General features: G+C 35.6%; 1 protein-coding gene across 1 annotated transcript in view; it reads left to right on the top strand.

Annotated features, from left to right (window-relative positions):
• Nucleotides 1-24,777, top strand: part of LOC118270235 (alpha-2Db adrenergic receptor) — a 432,810-nt gene that overhangs the window by 326,976 nt on the left and 81,057 nt on the right. The gene's annotated exons all lie outside the window — the stretch shown is intronic.

The raw sequence follows: 24,777 nt of genomic DNA, 5'->3' as shown, positions 1-24,777 counted from the left end.
TTGTTTAATATTTTGTGCTTGCTTTGTGAATAATATATTGTGTGCTGCGTTAAGGCTTGCAAACTTGTTTTTGGGGTATTAATTTAATGGTTTTCAGTGAGCAATTTCAATTTAATAATATATGTTTTTCTTTTTTTAGAAATCGTTGCTCTACACTAGGATTTTATTCTCGTATCCAGAGTGCGTTTACAAACTAAATTTGTAGCAATTTCCTAAGATCGAGAAGTTATTAAATTATTAAGTAAGTAAATGTTCAAGGCTATTTTTCCAGGATGAAAAATCATCCAGTAACTTTTCCCGTCTTGAGCAAGGCGAGAGGGAGTGTCAGACTCTTACTGACAAAAAACCGCCACGTTCCTACTCCTGCTTTTCGAGCCGGAGCCCCGGTAACCAGATAGGCAGTGCGCAGAACGTTGAAGGCTAGTTATGTGTTAATTGACAATCACAGCACTTCTGACCATTTTTTATCGGCATTTCTTCTCAGAGTAGTCGGATAGGAAATGCCGACATCTAGTTATTTAAGAGATTGACGTGTAAAAGTGTTATTTTATAACCTATTTGCAAAATAAATATCATTTATCATTATCACCGGTGACCGACGTTAGCAGAGGATTTGCCTTCAATAGTTTTCTATTAGCAGTCAAAGACTTAAAGTGTTGAAAAACAGAATACAAATTCGAATATACCCTAAATTACAATACACAACGTTTACAACTGAAACTTGGCCGTAAATTTAGTATAACTGAAAACGGGGGTTATATAAACGACATTACAATACTATAGAAGACACTTGAGTTTTTCAGGCGTCGACGACGTAACCCAGCGGTCTTATTGCATTCCACGAACGCCGACCCACTTGCGTACGTGGGGCCACGGGATTGGCGAGTTTTAATTATCTCCTTTTTTTATTGCAGTTGAGAAGTAAAGATTAATAAATTTATATTGTGCATCAAATTTCACTATAGTATTTTATGTAATCTTTTATAGATAGAATTTTAATTATCATAATATTTATTTTTGTATTTGTATTTTTGTTGCAAGAGACGCGGCAGGTCTAGCGTAATTAACTGATTTTAATCATTAGATTATTTTTGAGGGAGGAAATTATCCAATGACTTCTCACGCCTTAGGGAAGGCAATAGGGAGTATCAGACTCTTACTGACTAAAAACCACCCCATTTCTACTCCTGCTTTTTAAGCTGGAGTCCCGGTAAATCCGCTAGGTAGTCTACAGCTTTTCTTCATTATTAGTAAACCAATAAAATGAATTAAAAAGATATGAATTAAATCATAAATCATGGCACTTTAAATATAACGTCATCATTATTACCGCTTTCGTCCTATAAGTTAATACTGTATAATCTCATAAATACAACGTTTTCAAAATACAATATCGCTACTCTCATAGCCCCACCATCCTTCCCAAGCTACACATACATACATATCCTCGGAGCGTGCTGTACGAGACTGACTGTTTTAATTTACGCGTGTGTCGTACCATTGTGCCACGCTCGCTAATTGTTACGTTACATTTCGGTTACTGTTATAAAAAATATATTGTTATGAAGAAAAACACGTAATATGGAGTATTTTTTTTTTAATAAATTGTATATTTAAATAGTATGATATATGGATGAAGACGAAGGGGAATAATGACAATTTTAGGAGAATGCCTTGATTGTTAAGCAGCTATGAGTGCGACTGCTGGGCAAGGTTTTAGTGTCGATAAACGGGTTAGTCATTGGGTAATAAAACTATAATTTAATTGAAAAATTGAAAGATGCGTGCTATAGATGCGTGCTATAGATGCGTGCTATGGTTGTGTGCTATGGATGGCTTCCCTACTATCGTTACGCATTTTCCTCCCACCGCTACATAGCTCAGTATCAATGCAAACGGTCACATAGTTTCACAGCTTAGCTATTACATCTTCGTAACATACCTACATATCTTGGGAAATCATGCTTAACCTGTTTTTTTAATGGGTTAAATGACACTAAAGCAATGTAATATTAAACACAGACTTCTCTCACCCTTTAGCATATAAGAGTGAATGTATCAACAAATAAAAATTTACACCAAACTCCAACACATATCGTACAGATTTTGGAAGGAAAATGTGATTTTTAGTTTGATTGGTGGGCCGACGTAAATGGATTGCTTCCATTAGGGCTGTAAAGGGCACGTGAGAATATTATTATTATGTAATAACACTTTTATAACGGTGTGTGGGTTCGATGTCTGACTGTTAAGATGGGATTTGACGGTTATTCTGGTTGTTGAAGTATCTCTTATTTAGTTAATCTTCTCGATAAATCTGAAGCAATGATCTCGATATATATCCCTCTAAAATACGAGTAACTTAATGTTTTGAATGAGTACGATGCACATAAATCCTATGTTATATATTATATGCTATGTTATATTAGGGAGTTCTATGAGCCTAGGAATCTACTCTTTGGAACAAGAAAATAGAGGACTGTGACTGACAGACTGATAAATTTAAATATTTGGTTTGACGTTAAAAAGTGCCTTCCTGGTCTAATTGAAATAAATGATTTTGACTTTGACTTTCAAACCATCGAACAAAAGTCCAAACAAGCGGACAATTTAAGAGTTGTTCCGTACGAAAATCGAAACTGCTACACCTTGCACGGCAACCAGTTACCCAGCTACCGCGCCAACCGTGCAGTAAGTATATAATATCTAACAGTACTTTATTCGACCTAGAAATTCGATACCCATTACTCAGTAGACACATTTTCAGCCACGCAACCAAGGAGGCAGTCGAAATACCTCTTAAGTCTTAACATACTAACATACATACATATACTTATACATATAACTGGGACATTCGTGTTCAGAATTTTAAATACATATAAATTGATTTGTAATATGTTTTTTTGTTCGACACCAAATAATTTAATATCAGTACGTGAGCTTATTATGCATTGGTCGCGAAATTCAGTGAGAGAATCAGTTCTTTTACGCGATTTGCTACCTTATGTAGGTTTGGATAGAGATGATTTTACGTTGTCTTCGGTGTAATGTTGATGTTCTTGGTATTAGTTTCTAGTGCAGAATGGTAGATGGCAGCGTAGAATACATTTGTTATGACTCTATTCTTCTCGTGGGTGTTGTTAGAGCCGAATATGGAAGTTCATATTTCTTAGATCGGGTAGCAACGCTCTGTGGTAAACTAAATCTTAAAAATGTCCTATCCTTTCTTTCTGTGAAACATGGAAATGATGACCAGTCCTCGTATGTAGAGGACACTCATACACATAGATTGTCCAGTTGGTGCGATGGCTGGAAAACCGACTGCCGTGCAACGTACAGCGGGTCCAATTCCCGCACTCTGAAAGAAGCAACTCTTTGCGTGATCCACAAATTATTGTTTCGGTTTGAGTGTCACGTGCATGTGAAATTGCATGTTTGTAAACGCACCCACGACACGGAAGAAAACGTAGACGGTACGAACTTGGCACTACGATAAGGATTGGTCGCAGAAAGCTCTGCATAGAGAAGAGTGGAAGGAGGGTAGGGGGGCCTTTGCCCTGCAATGGGACGATCATGGCTGAAAATAAAAACAATGCTCTATTTTCTTATTCTAACAATATTCAATTCAATAAAAATACCCCAATAAACAAACTCATACAAAAAAGTAATTTATACACAAAAATAACAAAGAGACGATCCGTCTTTAATATTTATTCATAATATTTTTATTTATACGTATCTATAAGGGATATATCTAGTTGATGGGGTCCCTGGCTGTCATAGCGTCGTGTCAAAATGGCCGCCCTGTCACTCAAATGCGCACTCTTTTTGTATTTTTTTTTTTGTTTATTTATTTTTCTTTTTATTTAGGTAGGTACTGGTTTTATTGACCGACTTTGTTAAAGAAGGCTGTTGTGTGTTTAAAGCATGATACGTTACATTCCTTTTTTAAATAAATGTTTTTTATTAATTTATGTAGCCAATAATCATCGATGATTCACACTTGACGATTAGGAAGTGCCTGTTTAATTATTATCTTACACATAATTTAAAATATGTCAAATTGATTGGATCCTATTAATCGTAGTGTAATGTTTTATAACCTAAACCTTTCCTCGATAAACGGACTATCCAACACAAAAATAATTATTTAAGTAGACCCAGAGATTATCCCATTCAAACAAATAAACCAACTCGTATATAATAAAAAATAAAATAAACTATATAAGATTTCATATTTCTACGTTTTATAATTGGATATAGTGAAACAGACCGTAAGTAACATGTTTTCAGAAGTTATTATTTTTCAGTAATTTTATATATATGATATGATGACTGAGTTGCAATGTCACTCTTGTAGAACAATGGAATGACAAGACATGTAAGTCTCCAATTATAAAATATAAAATTTTGTACGAGAAAAACTGCAGAAAACAACACAAAGAAAATAGTATTTTCTCTTTTTAATGTAATTTTACATTGTATTTCTAGATAACTGACGAATGTTATTGTCCATTTAATGATGTTTCAATAACATAAAAGTATTCACAATTAAATGCAACGTCAGAACCTTTTATCCCCGAAGAAATAGGCAGAAGTGCACAGAACGGCACATAATGCCGCTATACAATGTAAACCCACTTTTTACCATTTGTTATCAGTCCCATGTAATAGGGGGTGAGCCTATTGCCATATACAGACATAGTTCCAGACTCCGTGAAAAATAGGCCAATAATACTTTGCCTGACCCGGGAATTGAACCCGAATACCGAGGTCCGGCGGAGTCATACTTGCAACCACTTGACCAACGAAGCAGTATTCATAATTTTATCCAACATTAATTTACTCACTTACGAGAGACTGACAGACAATTTTATTTGATGACGTTTCAAAAGTACCTGATAAAGGTTTCATTAAAATAAATGCTTTGACTTTGACTTTGGTTACATAATAACATCATTAACTCAACTGACAACAATCCCATAAAGAAATAAATAACAAATTACATAAAAAGTAACGACTACATAGTACATAATATACATATCTAAACGAACAACTAACCAAAATTCACGATCAATTACTTAACAAATACTTTCAAATACCTTTTATTTCCAAACCTCACATCGTTATTACGGCAAACCCTATTATTTCCATTAAAAAACCCTCATACGACCAAACAAAGAAACGATAAACATATTGGGCAATAAATAACAAGAGAAGAATGAACGAGAATGAATGAATGAACTAAATAGTGACGTCATCGTTCCTTTAATGCTGGCTAAGCTAAGTGAATGAAATAAATGTATTTATTAAGAACGTTTGCGTGATGCGGGTTTTCGTACAAAGTTTCAAGTCTACGTCCATGAAAAGTGATGAATCAATTTGAATGAAACTTGGTTCTGTCAAGGTATAAGTTAAATTATTTAAAGAAAAAAAAAATTAAAATTTTCCACACATACATTATACATGGTAAGAAACAATTTTAAGTTTTCTTACAAACTTAAGCATATTATAAGGTTACAAAGTAGCACTCTAACATATCAATATTTAAATTAAACCAGATGGGGTTGGCATATCAAAACATTGAAACAAACTCTATCACTGAAATAGCTAAAATGATATTCCGGAAATGTTTCTAAATATTTTTTAGATCCTTGAAAAATTACGTAGTGATATTATGAGTACAATGACACACACACAAACAACATTTCATATAATAAATCAGCTCACTATCCATGAACTTGGACTTGAAAAGTTGTATGAAAAGCCGCGCCGTATACCCGTCCTTAAGAACGCTGACGCCAAGACGGTCGAATCAAGTTGCATGCAAGTTCTCGCGCGTTTTCCTTATAAAAATAGTTTTCCTTGTATTTCAATTTACCTCGAGAGGTAGGCTGGGAAGCTATTTTTTTATTGCTAAAGTTGATTTACTATTTGTTGTTTTCTTTTTGTTGTACTCTCAAGTCTATCATAATTTTTAAATACAGATGTAGGGACTTTCTGCATGGTATATAAAATGCATCATTGATATGATTTCTCACTTATATGGTTCTTGTAAACTTTAGATTTGACAAGCGGGTAACAATTAGGTAGATGACTAAATTTTATTTTAATGTCCGTCGTGTAGGTTATTTTAAAGTATTTTATATTTTCCATGATATATTGATTTGAAATATTGCGTGACGTTACGTTTTATACGTAGAAATTACGTATTTGCTCCCACACCTAAAGTTTGACTCGTATTTTTACTTTATCTAACTATTTTTACCTTATACGACATAATAAAAAAATACGTGTCCAATATTATTTCATTACATAGATGACGGACTAAATAGATTTTTAATTTTCATACCCAGTCATCAAACCTATTATAAAAAAAAATATTTCAGAGAACACTATTCCTCATTTATTGGTTACATCGACACCCGCGCAAAGAGTAGGAATGATTTCTTTTTACCTCCTCTACCATCAAAACACAACAATTTTCAGCAACAGAATAGAAAATTTAAACTTACGATGATATTTTCCAGTTACCATAAAACTGGTTGGTGTGACAACATTCCAGGGTGCGATTACAACCGCCCTTAGTTCCGTGCCAGTCACGTTTCGGCAATTAAACAACGCTCGCTTCTCATCCGACTTATCTTCAACGTATCTGTTCATCTAACAACCAAATGCTGGTCTTAATTCTGGATTTTGGATAAAAATTGTTGGTGTTTCTGTTTGGAGTCACGTATTTTGGTTTTGATGTGGTTTGGGATGTGGCTGGGTGAGTGGTTGTTGTGCAGTATACGTTGGGTCTAATTTTGTACAGGACGATTCTTTGTGCCATCTATAAATTAATATTTGCAATATATATTTACAATAGAGAGAGAGAGATACTGAGAGATATCACGAAAGAAATACTGAATCAAGTGATAGTTTTTTTTTTTAAGAGATGAAAATGATCCAATTACTTCTCCCGCCTTGGCCGAGGCGAGAGGGAGTGTCAGACTCTTACTGACTAAAAAGCACCCCGTTCCTTCTCCTGCTTTTCGAACCGGAGCCCCGGTAAACCCGCTAGGCAGTCCGCAGCTCCGGATCAGGAAGTTAAGTGATAGTTAAGTTAGAGTAGTACTAACATAAGAGATATATTTTACCAACAACCCTTAAATTCCTAACCCGCAAGAGGTTGGCAACGCACTTGTAACACCGCTGGTGTGCCGAGGCATATAGGTGACGGCGATTGCTTACCATCAGATGACCCGTCTGATCGTTTAGCGGCTTATACCATAAAAAATAGATCATTAGAAAATAATCACAGTGCGACACATTTTAACATAATAGAAACAACAATTTCTACCACATCTACAAAACATTAAAATACTTTCAACACACATTAACAAAAAATAACAAATTACCTAGTTTCAACCATTCAAAAATGACCCTTAAAGTTGGAAAATTTCTTAAAATTTTCAACCAAATTTCCTTGTACGGTGTGACATCAATCTAAGGTGAGATTAAGGGAAGGCTTTAATTCCGCGTGAGTCACGTTCTAGCAATTAAACAAGGCATGCCTGTAGCTCTGAATTATCACGACTTCACATTACAAGCACCCTGTATATGTAATTTTCTTAAAGTCCTGTCTTTGTGTGTATTCTTCATACGTGTCTTCTGTGTTGTTGAAAATTTTGTTTTAATTTGATTTTGTGTCTAAATGTTAAATCATAATTGTTTTCTAGTTTTCTGTGTTGTTGAAAATTTTCTTTTAACTTGGATATTGTGTAAGGTTCAATTTTTAGGTCGATGAAATTTATCATGATAAGGTTTATAAGTTTAAAGTACTCTTAAACGACGAGTATGCATAGAAAGACTGATGACTGTTGATGAAGAAAGAGGTATGTAATATTCGTTGCAATTGGCGTTCCATTATATCTGCCTATCCCTAGGGGATACAGGCGTGGAGTTATGTATGTATGTAAAAATAACATATAAAGTAGACGTACCAAGAATTGTATTGTAAATCTGATTGAAATGAGTACTAACCTATGGTGTTTCTTGCTCGTAACCTTCTCCATAGGAATCTAAACTGGAACGAGCAAATTGCTTCACTAGAAGACTGACCGTCAGACAGACGTTGTAATTATTATTATGTTAGCTTCGACGTTCAATTTTGACTTTTCTGGTCTATTTAAAATAAATAAATTTGACTTTGACGTTAAAATATGTTTGTATTACCTATGTCACTATACAGTACTGTAGTTAAATACTTCCCCGATAAACGAAAAAGCCAAATATGATTTATTTATAATTACAATATCTCAACTATCTACAATTTCCTAAATATCCTTAACACTATCACTCGACCGATTACAATTCGGAAAATACCGAAACACACTTTGCTTGACCTTGAAATCGAAACCAGAACTTTCTACCTTAATCTACACTAGATTAGATACCCAACCGAACAATCAACTACAACTTATATCATATAAAGTACTAACTCATAAATAAAACACTATCTGTCACATAAACTGTGCTACGACTAGTCGTTCATATTGCGTGTTAGATACCAATCTTACAGAAATATGTAAGGTCTTCATGTCAAATGTAATATTTCAGGAGGTTTCCGCGATTTTCAGGATAAGCCTTTTGATATTCGATGCTAAGTTTCAGTTCAAGGTCGTGTGTCAAAATACTGGTATTTGTCAAAGGAATAAAGAAGTTTTTTTTTTAAACGTTGCCCCACACTAGGATTTTCTCCTGTGTCGTGGGTGCGTTTACAAACATACAAGTTCACATACACATGACACCCAGACCCGAAACAACAATTTGTGGATCACACAAAGAGTTGCTCCGTGCGGGAATCGAACCCGCTACCCGTTGCGCGGCAGCCAGTTGCCCAGCCACCGCACCAACCGTGCAGTCACCTATAGATGTATATTGTATAGTAAAAATAATAAATTACATTCAGGAAGCAACTGAAAATCGTACTGAAAATTTGTTTTTATATACTTTCATACATATTTTGTAATTTTATCATGAAACACTGAAATCGTTTTTCTTTTCCGACAATCTTTATTATTAATTATTATGTTTTTCGGCTCAGTAACTCAACTTATTTCAAAACACTAGAGGCTCATATTCATATGCAGCATGTCAAAATTAATTGCTAGAAATTATTTTGAACTTACTTCAAGGTAAAGAATTCTGCATTCAATCAATCAAGTTTGAATTAAATAGGAATTAGGCTGACATCTTAAACTATTGAGATTTATAAAAAAAAAAACTGTCTTTATGTGCCTAATACTAAACCTTAGTTGTTCTATCCTTTTTAGAATCCAAAGTCTAGGAGATTATACAAACCTAAATTTATGCTAATCTTAAATCTTATAACAAGAAAAATGGTACTCCAAATAATTTTAAAAAGAACGATAAAATGTACAAGGTAAATCGTAAATTATAAAATTAATAAAGTTCACTGTGAAACGTAAACGTGAAGTAAAGATGGAAGATTTAAGATTTTACTATGCCGAGTAATGATGCCATTGATGAATTTTGGGAAAAAAAACCTACAACGCAAAATATAACTTAACATAGAAGAAGTAGGTAAGAGACTAGACATTTGACTGAGATCAGATAACAGCTGTATATACATAACCTCACGCCTGTCTCCCATGAGGGTAAACACAGACTATAGAACGCCAATAGATTACAACAGCTGTACGTTTTTATAATCCTGAATCTATTAAAGTGTAATCTCCAACCCATTTGTCAAGCGGGGAGATAATGGCAAACCATGGCAATTTATGTAGAGGGAACAGTTCAACAGTAGACTACCACTGACTACTAGGACTCTTACTGACTCCAAACCACCCCGTTCCTACTCCTGCTCTTCAAGCCGAAGCCCCGGTAACCAACTAAGTAGCCCGCTGCTTATTGACCCCCTAAGTCTTCACAAAAACACAAAACCTATTATAACAAATCTAATAGAACCAAAATATAGCATGCAAAATGCCAGGTGTATTTATAACTTAATAATCCTTTGGCAATAATAAGTAATGACGTCTAAATAATTAACGTGACTTCCCTGTGATTGTTAGCAATATTGTTGCTGAAATTCAGCCATGTTTAGTTTATGGGCTATTTTAGTAATTTTAATGTCGCCTGCTCTAGGGGATTTTAGAAATGCGTTGTGTAGTAGGGATGCAGTGTAAAGGTTTTGTTTTAGGTGACTTTATATTTTTTGTGAGAAAGGTAGACATAGATAACTAAATAAATCAGTAAGATTGTATATTTTTGCCTATTTTTAGTTTTAACTCACGTTCTTCTCATTTTTGTCTCCAAATAAACCTAAGTGTATAGATTTAGGTACTAGAATAAATAATTATAAAGAAAATTGTTCAAAAAGGTCATTACTCCCATACTTCAAATATAAAACCCTTTGGTACAAAACTAGAAACTCATAAATTGTTATTAAACAAATATTTCGGCAGTTAATTTAATCATTCCCTTTGACTTCTCTATTAAACAAAGCCTACATTTATTTAATTAGTCAATAATTTAATATTATAATTATACTTCTTAATTTTTGGTATTTATTTTAAGTAAAACGTTTCAATTATCTGGATTCCATCTTTTCCGCGAATTAAAAAGAATTCTTGCTCTATAGAATTTACACTTTGGAACGAGCAAATAGCTTCACCAGAGGACTGACCGACAGACATTTTTAATACTTTAATATTTACTTTGACGTTCAAAAGTACCTTTCTTAGTACGGTACAGTACGAGTTTGCTTTTAGGCCATTTAGGCCACCACAGATGGGGCCTAGTAGGGCTGATGCCTGATCCGGAGCTGCGGACTACCTAGCGGGTTTACTGAGGGTCCGGTTCTGTAAGAGCAGGAGTAGGAACAGTGTAGTTTTTGGCCAGTAAGAGTCTGACACTACACGTCTTGGACGAGATGAGAGGTATCACCTCGCTCAAGGCGAAGTCAATGTTTAATTTTTCCCCCTCAAAAAATGCCTAATTTGATGTAATCAGTATCACTAACAACCATACACACACAAGACAAGCACTGAAAATATTCACAAAAGCACTACCAAGTACCAAAAATACTTTTTCAGCATGTTTTCAGTTTCAGTGGAAATGTCGGTGAAGAATTTAATAAAGTTCTGCTTAGGCCTAGAACCTTAGTATGTGTTCAGCGTTAATATTACCGGTCCCTGAAGGTTCGTAAGTATTTGGGAAAACCTTTTTATATATCCCTGTTAATGTATAGGAAACACGTGATTATCGGAGTTGTGTAATAATATTACGGTCGCTGGCTTTAGATGGGGTAGGTAGAGGTCAGAAGTATATATGTTATGCTTCTTTGCTTGTATAACTAATAATGAAGTGTAATTCCCGAGCAAGTAGGGTTGGATTCACTAGAGGAGATTGACCGACAGACAGACATGTTTTCTACTTTAATATTTGCTTTAACGTTCAAAAACATTATTGAAAGATTTTTGGTTATTTTCTTGTAACAGTACGGAGTTGAAAGTTGTGGTTTGGAAAGACCCCTAATACTGTTTTTAATGGGGGGTGGGAACATCCAATGTCTTCAATTCATTCAATGTCCAATCGTATAGAGGGGCAACGTATAAAAAAATACAACAGCACCTCCACCTTAAGCTGGGGTTTGAATTGAAATAAAAGGAGGTAGGTAGTGGTTACCAATCTCTTTTTAATCCGAATAACTATACCAACCTAATGATGTACTTAGAATGTACTATATTATTATGTACTCTACTTACGCCTTATAGATAACAAACGTGTTGAGTATATTATAAATACAAACGTACCTACATTCGCACATAAATCACCATTAAAAGAGATCAATAAATAACCTTATTTGTCACCTAATAATATAATAAGAAACGAGGAAATCATCGCGATTCACTTACAGAATATTTGATTCAATTGACAGTAGTAGAAAGTTGCTTTTCTAACAGAGATGTGCTATGCGTTTGACTTCCACCAATTAGATTCATTGGTATACATAGCTTTGTTTTTAGTGTGTGAAATACTTGCAAATGTTATTTCTTTATTTCTAATTGACTAGCGTCAAATCAAGCAATGTACCCATTTATTAGTTAACTTAAGTCGCTTAGAGAGATTTGGAAACAAGATGAAAACATTGTTGATACATTCTTTTTTATTTAAGGTTTTTTAATAATCCTTGAAAATAATTAACAATTTTCACACACAAAGCACAAAATGAAAAAAGTACAACGCACTTTAAAGCCCAGCTACCCTATATACGTATATACGTAACCCTAAAATAACGCAGCTCCATTGTCACGTCGAAAATCAGTGAAAGACATTTCATTAACCCTTTCTTGATGAAATTAAGTCAGGGGTCCCGTCTACCCTTCGGTGTCAATGCAAAAAGTTAGCTAGGAATTTTTCATAAATACTTTTTCTACTTACTTTTTATGGAGCGAAAAGAATCTGGGTTGGTACTGGTGATTCGAGATGGAACAAATGGTGTTTTGTGTCCGTTGCTCTTCCATGTAGACCTGTTAGTACATGGTTTTGATTTATTTTATATACTAATTTGGGAAAGGTGGTTTTTAATTGGGTTGTATATTAAGGTTTTTTTAGTTTATAACTGGATAATAAATAGTTTCTGATATTAGAATCTTCCTTTCGAAGTTACCAAGTAAGTGATAGACTACGCACAACTACGACAAATTGGGCATGTTACAAAAAATATATGGAAAATGACGCTGTGACGACTAAACTCAGCGCAACCGACATATGGGGCAGGGGCCCAACACTGAGACTTGGTCTTCTTAAAAAGTATACAAAATTAAGTACCTTAAGAGAAAAATTCCTAAAAAAGATGTAAATTAAGTTGAGACTAATGAAGCAGCTGGACAGTCATCGCATTGTGTCGCGAAATGCTGCTCATGAACATGAGCTTTGAACACGGCTTGAAACTACTCGAGTTCCTCTTGAAATAATGATATGAGTAATCCGTAAAATATAATAATTAATTATATAAACATATTAACAGTTAGGATTTTCTTTATACAATGTAGAGAAAACTTTAGCCTATATTGTAAGGTAAAAATAAACGAGCATAGACCAAGTTTGGCGTTAACCTCGCAGAACAAATCACTGCCTTCCACTATGAGTAATCACTTCGCACCACAAAGTGTCATTAAAAAGTTTCCATTCAGGAACATTTCTCAAGCTGCCCGTGTATTTTTGGAAATCAAATATACCTTTAAAGTAAGTTTATTTACTTACTGAACATTTATTAACTTAAAGTTTGTGAGTGTTTTATATATTACTGCTGTATTTTATAATAACCTTACTTAATAGTATTTAACTATAAATAACAGTTTACCTACGTAAATTATAGTAGAAAGAATTTCCTGTGTGATTAGAAACTAGTAGAGCTACATACATACATGCCTACTTATCGTCACGCTTTTAATCCCCGAAGGGATAGGCAGAGGTGCACATTATGGCATTATACTAGGCATAGTTCCAGACTCCGTGCTTTGCCCGACCCGGGAATCGAACCTGAGACCCCTTGCCCGGCAGTCGCACTTGCGACCACTCGACCAACGAGGCAGTCTACTACATTAGTAGAGCTCTTCTCAGTATACTTACGTTTTAGCTGAATTACTGCTATAATTATGCGGTATATGTATCTTGTTTTCTGGAGGTGTAAGCAGAGGTAAACAATTCGCTTCATATTATTAAATAATAGTAATCGTATTGGTTGCCTTTGTAACGCTTAAAACTAAGCCACTTAGGTTTTGTAGGTAGTAGTAAATAAAATGAAAAAATTATTTTTAGTTAGGAATTTTTATATTCGGGTAGGTAGGTAGGTAGTTGTCGGTTGAGCCGGGAGTGAGTCCGAATATCGAGCGTAACGAATTCTAGTTCGCCGGTAGAAACACCACTATCCTGTCAGTAGCCGGTAGAGAGGGTAGGTCGCTCGCAGCTCCGCAGTAGTCCAGCCGTCGGTGATGCAGGGTAGGCCCGCTGACGTTGGCGTGAAGGTCACGGAGGTCACGAGGTCCAGCAGACTCGGATAGTAGCGAAGTAGAAGTGGAAGATGGAGGGTAGTCGGTTGGAGGGTAGATGTAGGTAGATGCTGAACCGTAGATTGTAGGTAGGTGCTGAAAGGTAGCTGCTGGAACCGGAGATTGTAGGTAGGTGATGGAAGGTAGCTGCTGGAAGGTAGCTGATGGAAGGTAGCTGATGGAAGGTAGCTGATGGAACCCTGGAATTCGGTAATTGTCCGTCTTAGAAGATGTCCGAATCCTTGCCTTGACTGCAACATCCCGATCCCACTAACACGGTCTACCAAAGGGAAGCAGCGTTCTAGCATTAAGCAGCTATCGAGATGAGGCAGTCCAGGCAGCGTGGTACAATAGCAAAAGAAGTTACTTTGATGATTTGCAGAATTAATTAAAAGTTAACAAAAATTAAAAGTATTAAAATAATTAAAACATGTAGGTAGATACATATTATACTACGGGTAGAATTAAAAATATTATAACAAAGAAAATGTATGACCTAAGTCAACCGTCAATTTAGATTAACGGGGCATTTAGATATTTAGATGACAATATAGCAATTAGGTACTATATTAGCCCTTTAAACACATAACAACACAAAACATTACTAAATTACTTTTAAACATAAACTACTGGTATAAAACATTATTAGACACATCTATGAACAAAGAACAATGGAAAATAGCAAATCATGCAACGATTAGCTAGCTAATAAGCAGTAAGGATTTGTTTTGCAACACTCACCCGATCTGGGGTTAACACTGAATTTAATAGAATAATAAGCACTTAGTAGAATTTAAGGTACGGATACTTGTTTGAATTTATAAATTAAATTAATTAAAATAATCGTAATTCGAGACACTGTTACGGTAGGTGACTTTCTTCTGTTCGCGGTTGCGTGGTAGTTTCGGGATGATTCTAGTCGGTTGCCTAATATAGCTTCTCGCCGGCGCCAGGGAATACTAAGTACTAGCGCGGCGAGTCGCAGTCTAGGTGGAGGGGATCGTGCCGAACCGGTTACCGTGCCGCGGCAGGTAGCTATCGCAGCGCGCGGCGCGCGGGTATTTAGATATTTTTTTGTAATGATTTTTTTTCTCTCTGTTTAGGTAGGGTAGGTGTGAAATTTATTATTTCTTTGTTCAGAAAATTGTTCAAAATAACGTGCAACGTTACAGTACCCCCCTTTTTAGCGTAGGATTTTCCCTAGGGAAAATCCGCTGCCTTCGCTCTTGCTAACAACTGATCTGAGTTACTCTTTCATTCATCTTCATTCATAATCCAATCATCCCTCACTTTTCATTATTCCTAACATTAACTAGCCGACATCACATTTGACATCTGTGCGTCAGCGTCCTTTCGACCTGAGTATTCTGCTTGTAGTGCACAGAACACTCACTCAGTTCAGTTATGGCTGATAGAAGAAGAAGATTAAGCTGAATTAGAGCGATTACTAGCTACACATGACTACTAATTGATAGATTATAGATTAGAAAAGATAAATAAATAAGTTATGTTTGTGATTAAGGCTTATTTATAGAGTAATCAACCGCTCTTGCAAAGGCTTATTTAAGGAGTTGCACCGCTCCGTAGAATACCAAAGGTGTAGGGCCTTTAGCATACATAACCGTAGGGATCTATGGGGTAGAACCATGATCAAGTTTTATTTATAACCATCGGTGTAGGGCCGATAGTCATAATATATTTAATATGATAGTAATACAATGAATGGGGTAGGCCATCATCATATAATCTATTGGGGTAGACCAATAGATGTAGAATAGAAAAGGAATAGTCATGTGTGGTAGTAGTAAGTAGGTATAAAATTTAGTGTATATGTAGGTTGTTTCAGTTAACTTTAAAATTTAATTTAAAAATGTGTATATTTAGCTATATCCACGTAGTTTTAGTTATAAAAAGTTTAGTATTTAGTAGCTAGTTTGGTAGTTTAGAAAGATTTCGGTAGTTTACAAATATTTAGTTGATAGTTTAAAATATTTAGTTTACTTTAGTCAATAGTTTAAAATATTTAGTCTGTTTTTTATTTACATAGCTGTAGTTACTTCTAATAAAATTATGATAAAAATTGTTTGTTTAAGTAGAAGATAATTTAATTTAAAGTAGAAGATAATTTAGCTATCTTTTTCGAAGTTCGCTAACCGAATTAGCACCAGCACCGCCACGAACAGTGACTTCATAGTCGTGCTCAGATTTTTGTAGCGATATAAATTCAGTAGGGTAAGTCATGATAAAATTTTGGTTAAAAACCGCAGCGAAATGTGTGTTGCAAAACAAAAATCTAAAAGGCACAATACAAATAGGTACACAATTTAAAACAAAAAAATTATGCAAAATCAACAGAATATCAGTCTACCAATGTCTGAAATAAAAAATTATTACAATAAAAATTTGAAGGTAGATGTAGAAAAATTCACAATTGGTATCCTGTGATTGAAATAATCTTAACACTACTGTTAGAAAGCCAACACCACAAAAACCACAAAATGATTAGCTTACCAAAACTCTATACGGCTCGATATTCTACCTATTTGGGCGCCATTGTAACGCTTAACGTTTTGTAGGTAGTAGAAAATTAACTTATACGCCACTGTAACGTTAGTGGTTACAGTGGGTAGAAGCAAATTAAATGAAAAAATATTTTAGTTATAGATTTTTATATTCAGGGTAGGTAGGTAGGTAGATGTCGGTTGAGCCGGGAGTGAGTCCGAATATCGAGCGTAACGAATTCTAGTTCGCCGGTAGAAACACCACTATCCTGTCAGTAGCCGGTAGAGAGGGTAGGTCGCTCGCAGCTCCGCAGTAGTCCAGCCGTCGGTGATGCAGGGTAGGCCCGCTGACGTTGGCGTGAAGGTCACGGAGGTCACGAGGTCCAGCAGACTCGGATAGTAGCGAAGTAGAAGTGGAAGATGGAGGGTAGTCGGTTGGAGGGTAGATGTAGGTAGATGCTGAACCGTAGATTGTAGGTAGGTGCTGAAAGGTAGCTGCTGGAACCGGAGATTGTAGGTAGGTGATGGAAGGTAGCTGCTGGAAGGTAGCTGATGGAAGGTAGCTGATGGAAGGTAGCTGATGGAACCCTGGAATTCGGTAATTGTCCGTCTTAGAAGATGTCCGAATCCTTGCCTTGACTGCAACATCCCGATCCCACTAACACGGTCTACCAAAGGGAAGCAGCGTTCTAGCATTAAGCAGCTATCGAGATGAGGCAGTCCAGGCAGCGTGGTACAATAGCAAAAGAAGTTACTTTGATGATTTGCAGCATTAATTAAACTGAGTTAACGAAAATTAAAAGTATTAAAATAATTAAAACATGTAGGTAGATACATATTATACTACGGGTAGAATTAAAAATATTATAACAAAGAAAATGTATGACCTAAGTCAACCGTCAATTTAGATTAACGGGGCATTTAGATATTTAGATGACAATATAGCAATTAGGTACTATATTAGCCCTTTAAACACATAACAACACAAAACATTACTAAATTACTTTTAAACATAAACTACTGGTATAAAACATTATTAGACATATCTATGAACAAAGAACAATGGAAAATAGCATATCATGCAGCGATTAGGTAGCTAATAAGCAGTAAGGATTTGTTTTGCAACACTCACCCGATCTGGGGTTAACACTGAATTTAATAGTAATAAGCACTTAGTAGAATTTAAGGTACGGATACTTGTTTGATTTTATAATTTAAATTAATTAAAATAATCGTAATTCGTGACACTGTTACGGTAGGTGACTTTCTTCAGTTCGCGGTTGCGTGGTAGTTTCGGGCTGATTCTAGTCGGTTGCCTAATATAGCTTCCCGCCGGCGCCAGGGAATACTAAGTACTAGCGCGGCGAGTCGCAGTCTAGGTGGAGGGGATCGTGCCGAACCGGTTACCGTGCCGCGGCAGGTAGCTATCGCAGCGCGCGGCGCGCGGGTATTTAGATATTTTTTTGTAATGATTTTTTTTCTCTCTGTTTAGGTAGGGTAGGTGTGAAATTTATTATTTCTTTGTTCAGAAAATTGTTCAAAATAACGTGCAACGTTACACCTTAACAACAATCTCTATCTCAGTAGCCATAGCTAAACATTTTCAGTATGTTTTAACCTCACACTTTTTCACAACCAAGAATCAAATTCAAAACTTGGTGCTCGACAGTCTCAGTTAGCTAACAGACCAGGCCAATCTTAAGTCTTTAGTGAAAAAGCTCCTAAACAAAGAGAAAAATAACAAAAGTGTATAATTGCCCATTCTTGTACACTGTGAATTTGAAATATTCCATTAACTGGCTTATTTAATTTTGACGAGCTATTTACAAAATGAAAAAGAAAGAAATTAATTTCGAAATGAATGAAGGGACCCCTCCCCAGAATGACACAATTTTAGAATATCTTTCCCCTCGCGGTAGCACAGTTGTTAGTGGAAATAATCATTGGACTGCAAAAAACAACGGAATATAATAAAAAAATCAAAGTGATCATTAAAAATCCAAATAAAAACTTCTCATAAAAATTAGGAAGCTTATTTACCAGAGATCTGCTATGTAGCAATAGCTGCTACATAGCAGATCTCTACGAAGATGTAATAGCTAAACTGTGAAACTATAATATGACCGTTTCCAGTGATACTGAGCTATGTAGCTGTACGAGGAAGATGCACAGCTCGAGAATGCTATATATCGATAGTAAGGAAACCATCCATAGCACGCATCTTTCCATATAAAAAACATAGCTTCCACCAATTCTAAACTATGTGTATCATCCACAGCAACATAGCATAGCACATCTCTGCTACAAGCCCTTTGTACTAAACCTATTAGATATTTTGATATTGACGGAACAAGTTATGGTACAAAAGATGATGAGTATGAGTATAGATTATATAAAGTAGTATATCTATCTGTCTACATAATATAAAGTATATGTTACTACGGTATATATTTTACATAAAACCTTACCCATCTTTTTCCTATCCTCATATCAGATAATATGAGAGGAAGCTCATCGCTATTTCTGATAAGCGAAACAACGTACATATATTTTACATAATATCAATCTTTATTAAAGATAGCTGTGCCCGCGACTTCGTATGCGTAGTAACGTTTTCCTGCGTAAATCAGGATCTTGCGGGAATTTTAAGACTGAAAACCTATTTTTGTTCCATAACTGCTCTTACTATAAATTATTATAATTTTATTGCTTTAGCACCATCGAAAACCAAAAAAACGACACCCATGATGAAAAATTGAAAATTGGGAAAAATACTAATCACACTTTTGGCTTTAGTGTCATTCTTATCTTACTGCTTATTTTTTTATATTTTCAACGTACTGAATACACACTTCTACAGTTTAATTATATTATATATAGAAGAAGGCAGTGGTGTACTGAAACTTCTCGCTTATTATATACATATATTTTTATGGTATAAGGCAACCACCGAGCAGTCTGGTCATCTGATGGTTATCAATCAGATCCACAACACCAGAGGAGATACAAAGCGTTGTCGGTCTTTTTGGGGATATACCCTTTTTTGAGGAGGGAAAATCATCCAATGATATATCCTGCCTTGGGCGAGGCAAGAGGGAGTATTAGACTCTTACTGACTAAAAACCACCCCGTTCCTATTCCTGCTCTTTGAGCCGGTACCCTGGTAACCCGCTAAATAGTCAGCAGCTCCGACTCAGGCCCTACTATCTTTCATTAACAACTTATACGAGCTTCGATTATGTTCTGACCCGAAAACCTAACCCATCACCTAATTCCTTAGCTATCATATTCGTAATCAGAATCACAGAACAAACAAACAAATCAGACAAACATACATACAAACACGCAGCATACAATTTAACCATTTACCGCCAGAATAGATATTCGTGCAATTTTTTCCCACACACCCCGATAGGTCACGATTCCTATTATGAAGATTAGCATTTTCATTAACCCTCTCTCGAATGTAAAACGCTTTTGTAGGTGCTTGGTCCTTCCGACCCCCGGAGTAAAGTGATAATGGAGTGTTCACTAGCGTTTTTTAATTTACTTAGTGACGTGTTAGTGCTGTGGAAAGCATTTTGTTTCTTGAGAATAAGGAATATCTAAATCGGTTTTTTATTATTGCTTATAGGTTATGAAGTTGAATGTTTAGTGTGAAGAAAGATTTTTACGGAGTTATTACTCATTTAGGTTTTTATGTAATTATTCGTATTTCAAAAAGGAGTAAGTGAGCTTTATTTAATTACGTAAAACATGAATGAAGAATTTGTTCACAAAATCGTTTCACAAATAGCGAAGTAATCGATAAACAAATAAAAAAAACTAACATCCGAACATATTACCTCCTTTTTTTGAAGTCGGTAATAAAAGACTTGTAGCTCTTCTAGTATTGCACGTACCAATATTTGACACTGATCGCATACCACTAGGTGACTAGTCTACTCGTACAAGTAGAACAATCCCCACATGACCGCCATACAATACCAAACTTAAACTTTTCTCACAAAAAATATTGTAATAAATTACTCTCTTTCAACAAAGAACAAACCACTATCATATCGACACCTATTGTATCATTCTTTGGGAGATTCCTTTTGAAATATCGCTTCAGTATTTTAAACATTCCATTGATTACTTTTCCGTGTCCCAACCTTTACGAAGCCTTGAACAATGGTAGGTATGTACTTATTGTGATCAAACTCGGACCAATGGGTTCTCGTTTTCTATTACTGTAATAAACGTTCAGGTTTCGGGGTTTTCTTATTGCAAAGGTTTTTTTTGTAATTAATTTGGGTGTAGACTGTGAATATAAATGATCTTTATCTTTTTTAAATCGTGTCGTCATATAATTGCTTTGCTGAACTGCCTTTTGGATTACTGAAAACCTGTTTATAAAGTCCTGTAATGGACTATCATACGATAATCGTGGTGGCTGTTCCACCAGTTTAAGACGCCAGCTTCATGCATCAGAGTGTGGGTTCGACACCTAGTATCAAGTACCAATGTAACAAATTCCGAGTTCTAGGTACTTTCTTACCACTGACAAACGGTGAAGGAAAACATCACGAGGAAACCTGGGTTTATAATTTCTAATTATAAGTTTGAAATCGCCAACCCGCATTGAGCAAGCGTGGTCATTAATGTTCAAACCTTCTCTGTGCGAGATGAGGCCTCTATTCAGCAGTGGCCACTTAATAGGCTGTTGATGATGTATGATAGACTTTCATCTATGATGATGCTTATAAATAAAACAAACAGAATATATCCTCGAAAACCAATAACATTAAAAAACAATAACATCAAAAAAACTATTACAAAACCCTTTCGAAAAACATCAATAGAAAATAAATCATTCAACAAATATTTGCCCCATAAAACAAAAGCCGGTATTATCGACATTATGTTGAGACGGTCTCTAAATCCACACACCTATCCTTTCTATACGAGAATAAACACCATAAATCGCCCGGTCGGTCTCTGACACCCGCAGGTCGGAATATGGAGGACGCATAATTTTTATAGTTTATGAGCCACTAGTCGAAGGTAAGGTGTATAGAAGGTAGCGTTTGATATGTATCGATTGATAAATGTGTAAAAGGTGTACCTACTACAAGTAAGTAGGTATATGCAAATTGTAGGTTACTGAATAACCTAAAGTATGAGTGAACATCTTGTGCAACAAGGCCTACGATAACACGACCAATTAAAATACGATATTTTTATCGATTATTTAGATTTTAGAACACAAACTTTTTTTTAATACCTTTTTTGGTTCTGGAGAGATCAGTGTAAACTATGCAATCGCCTGTCAAATGTTTATTGTGTGGGTTCTTAGTGTGCTTTCCACCAGATATGTGCTATGCTACGTTGCTGTGGATGTGTTTGGCTTCCACCAATCATATTCGTTGGTACACATGGCTTAGCACTGATGGAATTGGACTCAGCTAAGTTGCTGTGTTTGGCTACCAATAATATTCATTGGCACACATCGCTTAGCACTGATGGGAATTGACTCAGCTAGTCTATGTTTTTTATATTTAAAGATGTGTGCTATAGATGGCTTTCCTACTATCGATACATCGCATACTCGAGCTACGCATCTTCAGTAATAGCTAGTCATGTATTTATATTAGAATAATCAAATATTAGTTTAATGTAAGTGTTCAGTGTTCGGTGTTCAGTGTTTGAGTGTTGACTGACACTCAGTTCCGTGTTCACTAAATTCTGAAGTGTTGCTGAATAATTGTAGTAGGTATATAGTGTTTGTTTAGTTGTTTAAACATAAATATAGTTACGGCTTTCATTTCTTGAGGAGGTAGGTAGTAAATAACATAGTTCTGAACCTTCGTTAAATTAATTCCCACAAACCAAACTAAAAAAATCCCAATAAGCTTTGTTATATCTACTTTGTCTACCTTGAAATAAAACTGAAGATAATTTATTTGGTGGTGAAACGTGGTCGTTACATAAATATTTACAACGTCAACGTCACGTCCCCGAAGGGGTAGGTAGAGGTGCACAATATGGCTCGTAATGCCGCTGTACAATGCACACCCATTTTTCAGCATTTATGTTTGAAGTCCCATGTAATAGGCGGTGAGCTTATTGCCATATACTGGGCCCCTCCGTGCTACTATTGAGAAATTTTCGAAAAACCGAAAAAAGTCCAGTAATACTTTGCCCGACCTGGGAATCGAACCCGAGACCCCTTTTTCAGCAGTCGCACTTGCGACCACTTGACCAACATGGCAGTCAATATTTTCATTTTTTTTTTTCTAATAACCTACTTCGTCTTACTAAGTAATACTTCTGCTCACCCCATCTAAACAAAACAGTCACCAAATCTCATTACATGTGAAACAAGTACAATTAGACAATTTAAAATATTCATCAAGCCTTTGGTGTTAGGGGCGAGGCAGCGCCGTAGATGTATCGATTAATAATTCATGTTTAAATGGATCTCTGCTAAGTCTGTTACGGTTTGTGCAGCTTGAAGAGTATTATGGTTACATATATGGGGTGCTATGGTAACTTGATTGATTCATGGGGTACGTAAGTTTTGTAGTGGTATGTGTTAAAAGAGTAACGAATGGAATTTCTTGCTCGTTCTTCTCCATTCGAAGCTACACTTTAGAACGAGCACCTTCACTGACAGACAGACGGACTTATTTGTTTCATTTTCTTTATTTGTTGTCATTTCAAAAGTACCTATTTATGGTTTAAATGCAATAAATGATTTGACTTTGACTTTACTACGAAGCGTGACGTTTTGAGTTTGATCTCTCCTCGATATTTCTTGAGTTGCCCGACCAAGCAATCAATTATATTCGGTTTTTAATAAGTATGAGCAATTCAGTATTTAACGACAAGACAGAGAAATGCCGACAAAACGTGATCTTTATGTACGCCATTTTAAAATTAATGAATTTTTTTTTTTTTTTGTTTCAGGTAATAGTCAGAAACGTGTACCAGCCAATACCTACTCCATCGTAAGTGGTCAATTAATATCATGTATAGACAAAAATATCTACCCATCATCCTTTTTAGGTAATCTAGGTAATTGGGCCTCCTGTAACCTCACTCACACAACGAAACACAACGCAAACGTTGTTACACGTCGGTTTTCTGTGAGGCCATGGTATTACTCCGGTTGAGTCGGCCTATTCATGTCGAAGCATAGCTCTCCCACACATTATAGATTTACAAACTACTTCAAAAACTGCTGTTAAAAATATAAAAGCATGTATCGAGCGCGTTAACCTATGTCAAACACTCCCACGTCAATAAATACACTTTCATTCCTTAGTTCCCTGCAAGCTAACCCTTTTCAACTAAGTAAAACAAAGTTATGTAAGCAACGCCAAAGTAACATTTAAGTAAAGCCCTAAAAATATAATAAAAGAAAAACTTTGTAACCGATACATCACACACACATACACACAACATATAAACGCCCTCTTTTAATAAAACAACCTATAAAAGTTGGATCAATCAAACTCGGGCGTATCAATGTTGGCGAGCGATCGACCGCCAACTTAGTGGGCCAACATATTGTTGGATTTGTTGGCTATGTTTTCTCCGCGACCCTTAGCCAAGTTTCATCCAAGTTTAATTGGCGACAAAGTTTGAAACAAATAAATATTGTTGTAGTCCAATAAAGTTTAGGATTTTAATTAAATATTCGAGTTTTGGTTCGAGGGGGCTTTTAACTGAGTTGTCGATGTTTTGGTTTATTGTATCTCTTTATAGGCTTTATTGCTGGGATTAATAAAGTATTATTGGGTGTTTAAATTTTAGGTGGAGCATTGATCAAGGTTATATGAGGCTTACCGACAGTTTGGGTTGTAAGGATATAAGGCTGCTTTGTAGGAAGAGATCAAAGCCAAATTCATGAGACTACTGAAAAATGGTTTATATTTTTTTTTTTAAACATACGTATCGATCTTCCAATTATGATAAAACTTCTTAATACACCCATCCATTTTCCATTCATAACCCATCAAATATCATCATGATCCTTTTGACTGCACAGTTAGCGCGATGGCTGGGCAACTGGCTGCTGTGCAACGTGTAGCGGGTTCGGTTCCCGCACGAAGCAACTCTTTGTGTGATCCACAGATTGTTGTTCCGGATCTGGGTGTCATGTGTATGTGAAATTGTATGTTTGTAAACGCACCCACGATACAGGAGAAAATCCTAATGTGGGG

This window comes from Spodoptera frugiperda, chromosome 13, assembly GCF_023101765.2.
Source record: "Spodoptera frugiperda isolate SF20-4 chromosome 13, AGI-APGP_CSIRO_Sfru_2.0, whole genome shotgun sequence".
Classification (NCBI taxonomy): Eukaryota; Metazoa; Arthropoda; class Insecta; order Lepidoptera; family Noctuidae; genus Spodoptera; species Spodoptera frugiperda.
The sequence above is the reverse complement of the archived record's forward strand: the minus strand, read 5'-3'. Positions and strand labels throughout refer to the sequence as shown.